General features: G+C 39.9%; 1 protein-coding gene across 10 annotated transcripts in view; it reads left to right on the plus strand.

Moving 5' to 3' along the window:
* Positions 1–16,024, plus strand: part of LOC121495793 (T-cell-specific guanine nucleotide triphosphate-binding protein 2-like) — a 74,354-nt gene that overhangs the window by 2,128 nt on the left and 56,202 nt on the right. For 2 of the 10 annotated variants that reach the window (XM_041763753.1, XM_041763755.1), the window contains exon 2: positions 15,545–15,762. The exons of 7 other annotated variants lie outside the window; for them this stretch is intronic. The gene's annotated coding sequence lies outside the window, so the exon portion shown is untranslated. Of the gene's footprint in view, positions 1–14,119; positions 14,206–15,544; positions 15,763–16,024 lie in introns of all 10 variants that reach the window. One more of the 10 variants, XM_041763754.1, reaches the window with a different exon arrangement.

The following is a 16,024-nucleotide window of genomic DNA, read 5'->3' on the forward strand; positions in this document are numbered from 1 at the left end:
GTTCTGTGACTGGATCCTAGGACTGCAGGATCACACCCTGGGCTGAAGGCAGGCGCTAAACCACTGAGCCACTCAGGGATCCCCTCCTTTTTAAACTTTTAGTAGCTTTAACAACACACATTATTTAGCTTTCTTAACCCTTAGAAACTATTTTTTAGTGAAAATTAAGTTGTGGGCACTTGTTAACTGTGTTAGACCAATGTTCTTGAGATGAAAAGTTTATAAATACACTTTATGACTTCTATAAACATGTGTTTTTATAGTACAATTTTTCTATACAGTATACCAGAAAAGTTTATCAACAGACTTACATTTATCTTTAGTTTCTCAGGAATAAAGAAGCCAAATTAGAGATATGAAAGTCTAATTATTAATGTTTTTTAATTTTATGTATTTGCATATGATCTAGAAATTTAACGAAATTAACTTAAATCATTACTTAAACTAACTCAGCAATATTGTTTTAGTTTTTCAAAATGATTTCAGAAATGATTTAAATATTTATCTAATTTTTAAAAAATTTATTTTAGATCTAAAAAATTAATTTACATCTATTTAATTTACTTGTTTTTAACAATTATGCTTAGATTACTCATGAGCAGTCAAAGATCATGAGACGTCAAAGTCAATTATTCTCCCAAGCTATTTTTATTTTATTATTTTTATCAAGTTTTTAAATTCCAGTATAGTTAACATACAGTGTTAAATTAGTTTCAGGTATATAATATAGTGATTCAAGCGTTCTATACATAGCTCTGCTCATCATGTTAACTGCACTTTTTCATCCCCATCATCAGTTTCACCCATCCCCCATCATCCCCTCTGAGAACCATCAGTTTATTCCCTATAGTTTAATTTGTTTCTTGATTTGTCTCTCTCTTTTTTATTCCCTTTGCTCATTTGTTTTTGTTTCTCAAAGTCCACATATAAGTAAAATCACATGGTGTTTGTCTTTCACTAACTGACTTGTTTCCCTTAGCGTTATACTCTCTATTTCTATGTCATTGCAAATGACAGGATTTAATTCTTTTTTTAATGCCTGAAAAATATTCCATTCTATGTATATATCACATCTTCTTCACCCATTCATCTATTGATGGTCACTTGGGCTGCCTCCATTATTTGGCTCTTGTAAATAATGCTGCTTATCCACAGAGTACATGTATCCCTTTGAATTAGTGTTTGTGTATTTTTTTCAGTACATATTGGATGGTAGGATATTTCTATTTTTAACTTTTTGAGGAATCTCTATACAGTTTTGCAGAGTGACTATACCAGTTTGCTTCCCCATCAACTGTGAGAGAGGGTTCCTTTTTCTCTACATCCTTGCCAACACTTTTGTTTTTTTTTTGTGATTTTGTTTTAGCCATTCTGACAGGTATGAGATAATATCTTATTGTGGTTTTGGTTTCCATTTCCCTGATGATAAATGGTGTTGAGCATCTTTTCATGTGTCTGTTATCTATCTGGATGTCTTCTTTGGAAAAATGCTTATTCATGCTTTTGCCCATTTCTTAACTGGATTATTTGTTTTTTGAGTATTGAGTTATATCAGTTTTTCATGCATTTTGGATACTAACCCTTTATTGAAAATGTCATTTGCTAGCATCTTCTCTCATTAAGTAGGCTTTCTTTAAGTTTTGAATAGTTTCCTACACTGTGCATAAGCTTTTTATTTTGACGTAATCCCAATAGTTTATTTTTGCTTTTATCTCTTTTGCTTCAGAAGACATATATAGAAAAATGTTGCTATATTTTTCAATTCTCAAAAATAGCATAAGGTGTTATCTGCATCAGATACACTACTGGTATCTCTTAGAGGAAGCAAAAACATTGCTCTACCCAAATTTTAGTTCAACTGACATGGCAGCAAGCTCTCTGTTTCTCATATCCTCCCCTTCACCACCTTGAATCTGGTCTCACCTTAGTGACTTGGACTATGTTCTAGGAATTCTGAGAGTGGAATATAAAAGCTTTGTAGCTTCCACTTAGATCTCTAAATAGTCTTTCTAGGAACCCTTCTCTGCCATGTGGGAGGTTTTGAAGAAGCCACATATTGCCTTATGTTTGCAGTGTTGGCTGAGTTAAGTCATCTGGTTGTGCCAGCCAAGGAGCCAGACACATAAGTGAAAGTATCCTGGATCTGAACACCACCTGGTGACTTCCATTGATGCCACATGGAGCAGTGCAGCCCTGCTTGAGTTCCTGACCCATGAAATTATAAGATGTTCTGACCTGTTCCTATTTTTAAGCCACTAAGTTTTGAGGTAGTTTGTTTTGCAGAAATAGGTCATATCAAATACTCTGTAGGCTGTAGATGGTAAGTTCATGTGACAAAAAGAACCTCCTATCCACTGCTTTTCATTCTATAACTGAAAGAGTCCTCTTGAGACCGAGGCCTGCCTCCCACTGGTCTGGGTGAAGGAGAAAGAAGAGAGATACTAAGTCCCAAGAACTCAAGGCCTTTGATTTGATACTTTACCCAATAGATAATCAGAACTAATGACTGCCACCCTCCAATTATCTTCACGGAAGGAAGAAGGGTGGGTCAGTACATAGAAGGGAAACCCCCCCACTTTGTGCCACCAGAATTGTGGGGAGAAGTTGCCCCATCGTGCCACATTATTTATCAAAAGAATTTTCTGAAGTGACAACTTGGACCTGACAGGCCTGCAAAATACCATATTTGTAAACTTTAGTTATTATTTTTTATTTTCTTTGTATTTATTTTATACAGAATTTACTCCTGTCCATAAGCTTTCATTTCTTCATTTTCTTCTGGGATATCTTTTTCTTCTGTGTAACATCCTCTTCTGGTTTAAAAACAATTTGCTCTTTTTCAGTAAGGATCATCTCAATGTGGCAGGGAGAGCTCATGTATGGGTAATGTGACTGTGAAACCTATAAGTCCTATGCCCCATCTTGGGGCCTTTGTTCACCTGGATGTGCTCAATTACCAGAGGTTGTACATTTAAACCCTTAAGTTCAGTATTAATTTCTGCATCCTTAAATATGTGTAGTAAAAATTCAGTGCTCTTTTTTTTGGCTGCTCATCCTGTGTCCAGATGCACTGTTTGGCCTGGGCAACTTACCAATTCCACCATTGTAGTGACAGGAATGGCACAAATTGTTTCTGCAAAGTGACATCCTACAGACACTTGGTGACTTTATGGACATGCCTACACCTGATGGCCTGGACAGTTTCACGTGTGTTCTTAAAGTGAAAACAAAGATTTAAAACTCTTACTATGAAAGATTTTGTAGGGTTTTCTGGGTCAACTGAATAATGAACCATTTTCAGAGATCACCTCTGGCCATTTATGAAGAGCTTTAAACTTTATTTTTGCCTTTTGAAGGTGTGCCTCATTTTCTAAGCCTTGTACTATTTCTCCCACACCCCTCCCCAATTCTCACATTTTATGTTTCCAAGAATTTTTTCTATTCTCTTCATTTTCCTTATTTATGGCCTCTGATTTTTGTGGATACAGTTTTTAACCAGCTAGTAGTTACTGAGTGACTATTATGTGCCAGAAAATGACTTAATGTGGGGATAGTGTAGTAATTTCTTATCTCTCTGACATTAATGAGAGGTTGGTTTTCCTCCTTCACCATCATTTGCCTCTGATATCTCTGAGTTGCAACAGCCTTGCAGTCTGTATTGCTGCCTCAATCAGAGGTTGTGATCCTTGACTGCCATTTCCTATATATACATATAAAGCCATTCCAAATAGTGATACATACACGCACTCTCCAGAGGAGAAAGCAACAAAAGGACAAGAGGGAAACTGGGAAGTAGATGAATGAGTGCTAAAGGATTTAGTTGACATAAGAAAGCAAAACCTTAAGGTGACAAGAACCCCATTTGTTCCTCCTCTGTGCTCTAGGCTGGTGGAGTTACCTGAAAGCTATTCTGGGCTGAATTGTGTCCCCACTCCCATCTTAATTCCTTTGATAAAGATCTAACCCTCAATAAGTCACAATGTAACTATATTTGGAGATAAGGGCTTCAAAGAGGCAATGAAGTTAAAATGAGACCTTTAGGATGGGACCTAATCCATTATGATTCCTTTTAAGCAGAGGAAAGTGTGACACAAACAAGCAGGTACACAGAGGAAAGACCATGTGTACAAAAGATTCTGCAAACCAAAGATAGAAGCCTCAGAAGAAACCAATCCTGAAAACACTTTGATATATGACTTCTAGCCCCAGATCTGTGAGAAAATCAACTTCTTTTGTTTAAGCTACCCAAACTGTGGGATTTTGTTATGGCAGCCTGAACAGACAAAGCTCTTGCAACAGAAATAATACTGACAAAAGCACTAGTGCTGATAACTGGTGTTCAGGCCCAGGTGAACCCATTTTGTAAGAGTGAAACTAGCTAATACCATGTCTACACAAGGACACAGGATTTTTGGAGTCAACTGAGGAAGGAAGAATGGAATTGGAGGTGGTCTTAGTGCTGCTTGTAACAGAAGGGGGATTGTTGTCATCACTACCTGCCCCCTTAGAGTTGACCTTAGGAAGGAGGCTGTTCGGTCTGAAGGAGACCTCTGGACTCAGAGACTTGAGAGGACATTTCACATCAGTCCTTGTGACTCTGCATGGGACAAGTGTAAAGTGTCAGATCCCCAAGGGCAGCTGAATTCCTTGACTGAGTCAAACCTGCTGTCAGCAAGTCTATACTTAGGTGGGCAGGGAAACTGTGCTTCCAAGAGTCACAAAACCAAAAAACATTGATTCAGAAGGAGTCTTCAAATAGCTTAGTCCTCCAGTTCCTTGTTTTACATATGTGGAATGAGGTCAAGGGTTATGTTGTGACTGGCCTGGTCAGTATTCTGGTTCTAGAGGAAAGAGAGTAACAGGCAGCCACTTTTCGGGTAGCCAGGATGCCTCTAGGTACTACATTAATTAGTGGATTGATCACTGTAGAGAGCAGGGAAGGAGACAGGCTTCATCTTGACTCCTCATATCCACAATGCCAGGTCTTCTCTCATTTCATTCTTTAATTATACCTCCTGGGATACTCTTTATATATATATATGTATATATATATATATATAATTATATATATATGTATATATATATAATTATATATATACTCTTTATATAATCATATATATATATATAATTGAAGTATATTTGACACACACTGTTACATTAGCTTCATATGAACAACATAATGAATCAGCAACTCTATATGTTCTGTGCTCATCCCAAATGTAGCTACCAGATTACACCATACACCACTACTATAATCTCATTGACCATATTTCCTACACTGCAACTACTATTAGTTCTGGGATAGTCTTTACCTGAGAGACACTTTGCTTCCCTGCTCAGCAGAGTTTGCTTTGAGTAACTTCATTCTAAATGTTTTGCCTACATTTCTATTGTCTGCTTCTTCCCACTGGCCTCTGAGAAAAATGACGACATGAAACACTTCCATTGCCGCCATCTTCTCTAATAAGGAGGTGCTGAGCGTCACAGTCACATGCTGGTCTATGAAATGAAGGCACATGTGGTGGTGGAAAAGAAGTTCCACCCAAACTTTAGAGAGGATAGGAAACATTTCTACTTCACCAGCCTGGACACCCATCTTGCAACCAGATAGCCTGAATTTCTTTGTCTCTGACTGATGATACTAGAAGCACAGCATCAACATTTGCTTTTGTGGGCTTCTTGAGTCATTTAAATTCCTTCTCAACAGTCATTTTCTTATCACTGATTTCATGGGACTTTTCACTGTATGCTTAGATTTGAAAATGGCACTGTGTGTTTAGATTTGCAAATGGCACTAAATATAAGGTCATGTCATATCTTTTGGGTAGTCAACTTTTGATCTTCTTAAGTGGTCAGGAAGCAAAAGGCCAAAAATATTTTTACAGTTCATGAAACACAAAATATCTCTCTAGTTGAATTCAGTGAGAGGAACCATGGTCAGGGAAGTCTTCATTCACTTTGCTCCCAGGAAAAGGCTGGGACATGAACTCAGCCTTGTGTCCTCAGCATTCAGAGCACACTCAGGGTCTCAGTGGGCCACTCTGGCTTTCTCATGCACTGTAGCCCAATCAGTGTTGTGTGGTGATGATGAAGGAATGATGATAGAGACTCTGTGGCAGATTGGATGGAGGCCAGTCAGGAGTCACTTGGACCCATGGATCCAGGTGAACAGCTCCCCATACCTGGCCATGGTGCTGGCAGAAAGAAGAGGAGAGTTTTCAAGGCCTCAGAGACAAAAGAAAAGGGAATTAATTATTATTATTTTTTAATTCTTAAGAGTCCTTCTTTATTATAAATTTATTTTTTATTGGTGTTCAATTCTTAAGAGTCCTTTCAAACCTAATTAAAAGCAGACTTCCAATCCAATGAAGAGAAACTGAGGGGTTGAATTGGAATAAAAATCTATTGGGAATCAGATCAGATTCTGGAAACAGCTCTCAGGAGGTTCATTTGATAGGGTTACCATAATAAAATATCATGGACTGGGGGGCTTAGCAACATAAATTAATTTTCTCACTCTTAGGGAGGCTGGAAGTCTAAGATCAAGGTGCCGATAGGTTTTGCTTCTCCTGAAGCTTCTCTCCTTGGTTTGCAGATGGCCACCTTCTGCTGTGTCGTCATACGGACTTTCTCTGTGTGTGTGCACCTATGGTGTCTCTTCCTCTAAGGACACAAGTCCTATTGGATCAGGGTCCCACGCATCTAAGCTCAGTTAATCTTCATTACCTCCTTAAAGAACTTCCTTCAATACAGTCACAATAGGGGTTAGGGCTTCAATATAGGAACTTGGGGATACGTACTTCAGTCCAGAACAGACTTAAGTCTAAAAAATTTTTAGTAGCAGTACTCCTTGCGTAATGTTAGAGTTGTACTAGGTAATGTTGTGGATATGTTTGAGGACACTGGCTGTCCAGGGGAAGTTCATTAAGAGGAAAATCCAGGAAGATGAGCCAGCAGCTCCTCTAGAGCTTAAAGGACATGATTCAGGAAGCTGCTTCAGATACAGAGGTGGTCTGATATCATGTAATCTCCTCTAGAAAGAAATGGGTGGTCACAGACACCAAGTTACAAGTTTACTCCACATTTGAGTGTAAGGGCAGGCAGGTCCTTCTCAACTGTCTAGTAGCACTAGAAATACAGAAAATATCTGAATGATGGGAAATTTGATACTTCTTGATAAGTAACACATTCTCTTCCTTTTGTGAAATGTGTAAGTATCCATATATTATGATCCAGAAAGTCCACTCCTATTTCTGGAGAAATTTCTGCACAGGTGTACCAGAAACATATGTAAGATGTTTATAGCAGAACTGTGTAGAAGGGAAAGAAACAACTTTAAAGAACCCCAAACTCAAATTTCCATTTGCAGGGAAAAGAGAGATTACATGTGCTCTCTTGGCAAAATGGAAACACATGTGATAGAAACAATTAAAAATGAAAAGCAGCTTATAGAAGATGGCACACAAAATAATTATATTTTTCTGAGACACCAAGGAAAGCTAAATGATATATTTTTTGAAGATTTTATTTATTTATTCATGAGAGACACACACACAGAAGCAGAGATATAGGCAGAGACAGAAGCAGGCTTCAGGCAGGGAGCCCGATGTGGGATTCGATCCTGGGACTCCAGGATCACGCCCTGAGCCGACAGCAGATGCTCAACTACTGAGCCACCCAGGTGTCCGGCCAAATGATATATATTATGAGGAATTACACATCTATGGTAAAAACTGAGGGAAGCAAAAAATGATAAACTCAAAATGGGAAGATGCTATATGTCTGAAAAGATATATATAGAGACATGATATGGGGTGAAGGATGTAGGAATATTCAGTTATACAGGAAAACTTCTAGTTCTTAATTTTGGGAGTTGAGTTCACAGGTATTTATATCTTTTTTATATTGTATATCTTTTTTAAAGATTTATTTATTTATTTTAGACAGAAGGAGTGTCTGCAAGCAGAGGAGGAGTAGAGAGAGAGGGAAAAAATCTTCAAGCAGACTCCCCAGTGAGCCAGAAGCCCAATGTTGGCCTCTATCCCAAGACCCTGAGATCTTGACCTGAGCCAAAACCAAGAGTCCGACACCTAACCACCCTGGTGTCTCTGTATATGTTGCTTTATGCTGTGTGTATGTATGTATGTAATATCATATACATCCTACAGTAGCAAGCTGATGAACACATACAACACTTAGAAAATGTAATAAAGGACAAAGCCAAGGGTGAAGAATGACATCAGCAGACATTATCTTTTCCAATAGACTATATCTCAAAGCAGTTTTACTGTCACGGCAAAATGGAGCAGAAGGTACAGAGGGTTTCCATGTATCCCCTGCCCTCACACACCTATAGCCCCCACTATCAACAACTCACATCATTCATTGTACAATTCATGAACCCAAACTGATCCATCTTTCTGGGGTCACTCTTGGTGCTATGTATTCTATGGGTTTTGACAAAAGTATAATTTATCCACCGTTGTCATATCACACAGACTAGTTTCACTGCCCTAAACGGCCTCTATGCTCCATCAACTTATCCCTACCTCCTCTGAACCCTTGGAACTACTGGTCTTTTTATTGACTCTACAGTTTTGCCTTTTTTAGAGTGTTATGCCTTTGGAATCGTGCAGTATTCATCCTTTCCAGATTGGTTTCTCTCACTTGGTAATATGCATTTCAGTTTCCTCCATGTCTTTTCACACCAGCTGTCATTTATTTATTTATTATTATTTTGAGATTTATTTATTTCTTTATTTATTCGAGAGAGAGAGAGAGACAGAGAGAGAGAAAGAGAGAGAGAGAGAGGCAGAGACACAGGCAGAGGGAGAAGCAGGCTCCATGCAGGGAGCCGGATGCGGGACTCCATCCCGGGAATCCAGGATCGCGCCCTGGGCCAAAGGCAGGCGCTAAACTGCTGAGCCACCCAGGGATCCCTGTCAGCTGTCATTTAAAGAGCCTTCTGAATACTGAGTGGTAAGTGGAAGTACTCCAGGTCACTAGTGCCTGGTGACACTACTGAACCCCAGGGATGAATTTTCCCTGGAGACAAACAGGTGACCATCCAAGGAATGAGTATGGAATTAGCATTGGGCTTTTTATTGGCAACAAGGCATGCTTGAAGAAGATACATCTTTAGAGTTCTAAGAGAAAATTATGTTGTATCCAGAATTTGGAACTCAGTTAAACTATTTATTGATAGTAATCACAAAATAAAGGCATTAATTCAAAATGTGAAGACTCAAGTACACCACACAGAGAACTTTTTCTGTTCTCTTTATCTAGGATATTGTTTTAGGGTTTTGTTTTGTTTTGGTTTTTAGATTCCACAAATGGTGAGATCAAATGATATTTGTCATTCTCTGAATTATTTTACTTAGTTAAAGCCTTCAAGTTCTACCCATGTTGTAGCAAGTAGCAAGATTTCAAGATTTTATTCTTTTTTATAACTGAATAACATTACATTATATATATCACTATTATATATAAAAACTTATATGCCACAATTATATGTTTACCACATATTTTATATATACATTTATTTTATAAATATGTAAATATTATAAATATATAAATGATTATATCTCACATTTTCTTTTTTTAATAATAAATTTATTTTTTATTGGTGTTCAATTTCCCAACATACAGAATAACACCCAGTGCTCATCCCGTCAAGTGCCCCCCTCAGTGCCCATCATCCATTCACCCCACCCCCGCCCTCCTCCCCTTCCACCACCCCTAGTTCATTTCCCAGTTAGGAGTCTTCATGTTCTGTTTCCCTTTCTGATATTTCCCACACATTTCTTCTCCCTTCCCTTCTATTCCCTTTCACTATTTTTTATATTCCCAAAATGAATGAGACCATATAATGATTGTCCTTCTCCGATTGACTTACTTCACTCAGCATAGTACCCTCCAGTTCCATCCACGTTGAAGCAAATGGTGGGTATTTGTCGTTTCTAATGGCTGAGGAATATTTCATTGTATACATAAACCACATCTTCTTTATCCATTCATCTTTTGATGGACACCGAGGCTCCTTCCACAGTTTGGCTATTGTGGCCATTGCTGCAATAAACATTGGGGTGGAGGTGTCCCGGCGTTTCACTGCATCTGTAACTCTGGGGTAAATCCCCAGCAGTGCAATTGCTGGGTCGTAGGGCAGGTCTATTTTTAACTCTTTGAGGAACCTCCACACAGTTTTCCAGAGTGGCTGCACCAGTTCATATTCCCACCAACAGTGTAAGAGGGTTCCCTTTTCTCCACATCCTCTCCAACATTTGTGGTTTCCTGCCTTGTTAATTGTCCCCATTCTCATTGGTGTGAGGTGGTATCTCATTGTGGTTTTGATTTGTATTTCCCTGATGGCAAGTGATGCAGAGCATTTTCTCATGTGCATGTTGGCCATGTCTATGTCTTCCTTTGTGAGATTTCTCTTCATGTCTTTTGCCCATTTCATGATTGGATTGTTTGCTTCTTTGGTGTTGAGTTGAAGAAGTTCTTTATAGATCTTGGAAACTAGCCCTTTAACTGATACGTCATTTGCAAATATCTTCTCCCATTCTGTAGGTTGTCTTTTAGTTTTGTTGACTGTATCCTTTGCTGTGAAAAAGCTTCTTATCTTGATGAAGTCCCAATAGTTCATTTTGCTTTTGTTTCTTTTGCCTTTCTGGATATATCTTGCAAGAAGTTACTGTGGCTGAGTTCAAAAAGGGTGTTGCCTGTGTTCTCCTCTAGGATTTTGATGGACTCTTGTCTCACATTTAGATCTTTCATCCATTTTGAGTTTGTCTTTGTGTATGGTGAAAGAGAGTGGTCTAGTTTCATTCTTCTGCATGTGGATGTCCAATTTTCCCAGCACCATTTATTGAAGAGACTGTCTTTCTTCCAGTGGATAGTGTTTCCTCTATCAAATATTAGTTGACCATAAAGTTGAGGGGCCACTTCTGGGTTCTCTATTCTGTTCCATTGATCTATGTGTCTGTTTTTGTGTCTGTACCATACTGTCTTGATGACCACAGCTTTGTAGTACAACCTGAAATCTGGCATTGTGATGCCCCCAGCTATGGTTTTCTTTTTTAAAATTCCCCTGGCTATTCAGGGTCTTTCTGATTCCACACAAATCTTAAAACAATTTGTTCCAACTCTATGAAGAAAGTCCATGGTATTTTGATAGGGATTGCATTAAACGTGTAAATTGCCCCGGGTAACATTGACATTTTCACAATATTAATTCTGCCAATCCATGAGCATGGAATATTTTTCCATCTTTTTGTGTCTTCCTCAGTTTCTTTCAGAAGTGTTCTGTAGTTTTTAGGGTATAGATCCTTTACCTCTTTGGTTAGGTTTATTCCTAGGTATCTTCTGCTTTTGGGTGCAATTGTAAATGGGATTGACTCCTTCATTTCTCTTTCTTCAGTCTCATTGTTAGTGTATAGAAATGCCACTGATTTCTGGGCATTGATTTTGTATCCTGCCACGCTACCAAATTGCTTGTATGAGTTCTAGCAATCTTGGGGTGGAGGCTTTTGGGTTTTCTATGTAGAGTGTCATGTCATCGGTTAAGAGGGAGAGTTTGACTTCTTGTTTGCCAATTTGAATGCCTTTAATATCTTTTTGTTGTCTGATTGCTGAGGCGAGGACTTCCAGTACTATGTTGAATACCAGTGGTGAGAGTGGACATCCCTGTCTTGTTCCTGATTAGGGGAAAGGCTCCCAGTGCTTCCCCATTGAGAATGATATTTGCTGTGGGCTTTTTGTAGATGGCTTTTAAGATGTCGAGGAATGTTCCCTCTATCCCGACACTCTGCAGTTTTGATTAGGAATGGATGCTGTATTTTGTTAAATGCTTTCTCTGCATCTAATGAGAGAATCATATGGTTCTTGGTTTTTCTCTGGCTGGTATGATGAATCCCACTAATTGTTTTACGAGTGTTGAACCAGCCTTGTGTCTTGGGGATAAATCGTACTTGGTCATGGTGAATAGTTTTCTTAATGTACTGTTGGATCCGATTGGCTAGTATCTTGTTAAGAATTTTTGCATCCATGTTCATCAGGGATATTGGTCTGTAATTCTCCTTTATGGTGGGGTCTTTGTCTGGTTTTGGAATTAAGGTGATGCTGGCCTCATAGAACGATTTGGAAGTACTCCATCTCTTTCTATCTTTCCAAACAGCTGTAGTAGAATAGGTATGATTTCTTCTTTAAACGTTTGATAGAATTGCCCTGGGAAGCCATCTGGCCCTGGACTCTTGTGTCTTGGGAGTTTTTTGATGACTGCTTCAATTTCCTCCCTGGTTATTGGCCTGTTCAGGTTTTCTATTTCTTCCTGTTCCAGTTTTGGTAGTTTGTGGCTTTCCAGGAATGCGTCCATTTCTTCTAGATTACCTAATTTATTGGCGTATAGCTGTTCATAATATGTTTTTAAAATCGTTTGTATTTCCTTGGTGTTGGTAGTGATCTCTCCCTTCTCATTCATGATTTTATTAATTTGAGTCTTCTCTCTCTTCTTTTTAATAAGGTTGGCTAATGGTTTATCTGTCTTATTAATTCTTTCAAAGAACCAACTCCTGGTTTTGTTGATCTGTTCGACAGTTCTTCTGGTCTCGATTTCGTTGAGTTCTGCTTGAATCTTAATTAACTCTCTTCTGCTGGGTATAGGGTCCATCCGCTATTTTTTCTCTAGCTCCTTTATGTGTAAGGTGAGCTTTTGTATTTGAGTTCTTTCCGGTTTTTGAATGGATGCTTGTATTGTGATGTATTTCCCCCTCAGGACTGCTTTTCCTGCATCCCAAAGATTTTGAATGATTTATCTTCATTCTCATTAGTTTCCATGAATCTTTTAAATTCTTCCTTAATTTCCTGGTTGACCCTTTCATCTTTTATCAGGATGGTCCTTAACCTCCACGTGTTTGAGGTCCTTCCATACTTCTTGTTGTGATTTAGTTCTAATTTCAAGGCATTATGGTCTGAGAATATGCAGGGGATGATCCCAATCTTTTGGTATCGGTTCAGACCCGATTTGTGACCCAGTATGTGGTCTATTCTGGAGAGAGTTCCATGTGCACTTGAGAAGAATGTGTATTCAGTTGAGTTTGGATGTAAAGTTCTGTAGATATCTGTGAAATCCATCTGGTCCAGTGTATCATTTAAAGCTCTCCTTTCTTTGGAGATGTTGTGCTTAGAAGACCTATCGAGGGTAGAAAGAGCTAGATTGAAGTCACCTAGTATAAGTGTATTATTTTCTAAGTATTTCTTCACTTTGGTTATTCATTGATTTAAATATTTGGCAGCTCCCACATTCGGGGCATATATATATTGAGGATTGTTAAGTCCTCCTGTTGGATAGATCCTTTAAGTATGAGATAGTGTCCCTCTTTGTCTCTCACTACAGTCTTTGGGGTAAATTTTAGTTTATCTGATATAAGGATGGCTACCCCTGCTTTCTTTTGAGGACCACTTGAATGTAAATGTTTCTCCAACCTTTTATTTTCAGGCTGTAGGTGTCCTTCTGTCTAAAATGAGTCCTTGTAGACAGCAAATGGATGGGTCCTGCTTTTTTATCCAGTCTGAAACCCTGCGCCTTTTGATGGGGTCATTAAGCCCGTTCACGCTCAGAGTTACTATTGACAGATAGGAGTTTAGTGTCATCATGATATCTATTCAGTCCTTATTTTTGTGGATTGTTCCACTGAACTTCTTCTTAAAGGAGAATTTTAAGAGTCCCCCTTAAAGTTTCTTGCAGAGCTGGTTTGGAGGTCACATATTCTTTCAGTTCCTGCCTGTCTTGGAAGCTCTTTATCTCTCCTTCCATTCTGAATGAGATCCTTGCTGAATAAAGTATTCTTGGTTGCATTTCCTTCTCATTTAGGACCCTGAATATATCCTGCCAGCCCTTTCTGGCCTGCCAGGTCTCTGTGGAGAGGTCTGCTGTTACCTTAATACTCCTCCCCATAAAAGTCAGGGATTTCTTGTCTCTTGCTGCTTTAAGGATCTTCTCTTTATCTTTGGAATTTGCAAGCTTAACTATTAGATGTCGAGGTGTTGAATGGTTTTTATTGATTTTAGGGGGGGATCTCTCTATTTCCTGTATCTGAATGCCTGTTTCCCTTCCCAGATTAGGAAAGTTTTCAACTATGATTCGTTCAAATACATATTCTGGCCCTCTGTCTCTTTCGGCACCGTCGGGAACCCCAATTAAAGGTAGGTTTTTCTTCCTCAGGCTGTCGTTTATTTCCCTTAATCTAACCTCATGGTCTTTTAATTGTTTGTCTCTTTTTTCCTCAGTTTCCCTCTTTGCCATCAACTTGTCTTCTATGTCACTCACTTGTTCTTCCACCCCATTAACCCTCTTCGTTAGGACTTCTAGTTTGGATTGCATCTCATTCAATCGATTTTTAATTTCTGCCTGATTGGATCTAAATTCTGCAGTCATGAAGTCTCTTGAGTCCTTTATGCTTTCTTCCAGAGCCACCAGTAGCTGTATAATAATGCTTCTGAATTGGCTTTCTGACATTGAATTGTAATCCAGATTTTGTAACTGTGGGAGAGAGGACTGTTTCTGATTCTTTCTTTCTTTTGAGGTGAGGTTTTCCTTCTAGTCATTTTTGTCAGTGCAGAGTGGCCAAAAACAAGTTGTATTGGGAAAAGGAGAAAAAGAGAGGAGAGAAAGAAGGAAAGAAAAGGGAAAAAGAAAAAAGAAAAAAGGAAGAAAAAAAGAAAAAAAGAGAAGAGAAAGAGAAAGAAAAAAACCACGGGGGAGTATCTTCTGATTCTGTATATTTTAAGTCCCTTGACTTCCCCTGGAACTTGTCCTTCTAGCTGGTCTTCTGGGGGAGGGGCCTGTTGTGCTGATTTTTAGGTGTTAGCTCTAGGGGGAGCTGCTCTGCCCCCTGCCTGGTGCAGGGCTCAGTGGGGGTTGTTTACCCCGTGAGACCCCAGGAGGTACAGCCCCAGTGGCGGGGTCAGCTCTGGGACCCTGGAGTCAGCTCCCGCAGTAGCTCCAGAGCTCTCCATCTGTAGGGCCTGGAGGCTCCGGGGCGGGGCCGCTGATCTGCTCAGCTGGGGCAGGAGCGTCCTTGCTGTCCTGGGCCCTCCCAGCCTCTGCCTGTCCCGGGGGAGGCCGGATCCTGGGCTGTGTCCCGGCGTCTGTGCTCCGGGGCCTGTGGTGTTGGATACGCCCGGGAAGGTTGGTGCAGCTCCTGCTCCTCCGGGACGGGGCTCTCCTGTCCTGGGGACACTCGCCCTGGCCTCAGCCCAGCTCCTCGCGGCCCCTCCCCCTTGGAGGCCTTTTGTTTCTTTATTTCTTTTTCCCCGTCTTCCTACCTTGATGGAAGCGCGAACTCTTTTCACTGTAGCATTCCAGCTGGTCTCTCTTTAAATCTCAGGCCGAATTCGTAGATTTTCAGGATGATTTGAAGGTTATGTAGGTAATTTGGTGGGGACAGGTGATTTGGGGACCCTACTCTTCAGCCATCTTGTCCCTCCCCCAGGATCTCAGTTCTTATTGGATTGTTATTCTCTCCATCCTATCATGTTTTAGGGACATCAGAGAAATGCTCCATCTGACATACAGAGACAAGCACTGCTATGATGGGACAAAGACTGAGAAATAATTCAGGGAGCAGAAGGAGGATAAGAGCCTGAAATTCCAGATAGACAAAACTGCAAGGCAAAGATGCAAGTTCACACATGAACTTGACACCTAGCTGTGGATGCAGAGGAGCACAGGAACACACAATTACAGCTCTCAGTAATAAGGTAGGAAATACCTCTGAGACTCAGGTACCCTGGAAGTGATGGGGCCTTTGTAGTGGGTGACAGAAAGCTCCCACTCGGGGTCTCCCCAGGGTTGGGCTGCTCCCCAGCGGTGTGTGAGAATCACTCTGGGTCTGGTGCTGTTTGGTTGGCTCTGGTCTGCAGTGTCCTCAGAACCCAGTGGGCTGGAGCTTGATGCTCCAGTATGCACACCTCAGGGTCCAGAGTCAGAGTTGCTGATCCTAAGTCAACACTAGGAAATCAG

The sequence above is a fragment of the Vulpes lagopus genome, chromosome 7, assembly GCF_018345385.1.
Source record: "Vulpes lagopus strain Blue_001 chromosome 7, ASM1834538v1, whole genome shotgun sequence".
Taxonomy (NCBI): Eukaryota; Metazoa; Chordata; class Mammalia; order Carnivora; family Canidae; genus Vulpes; species Vulpes lagopus.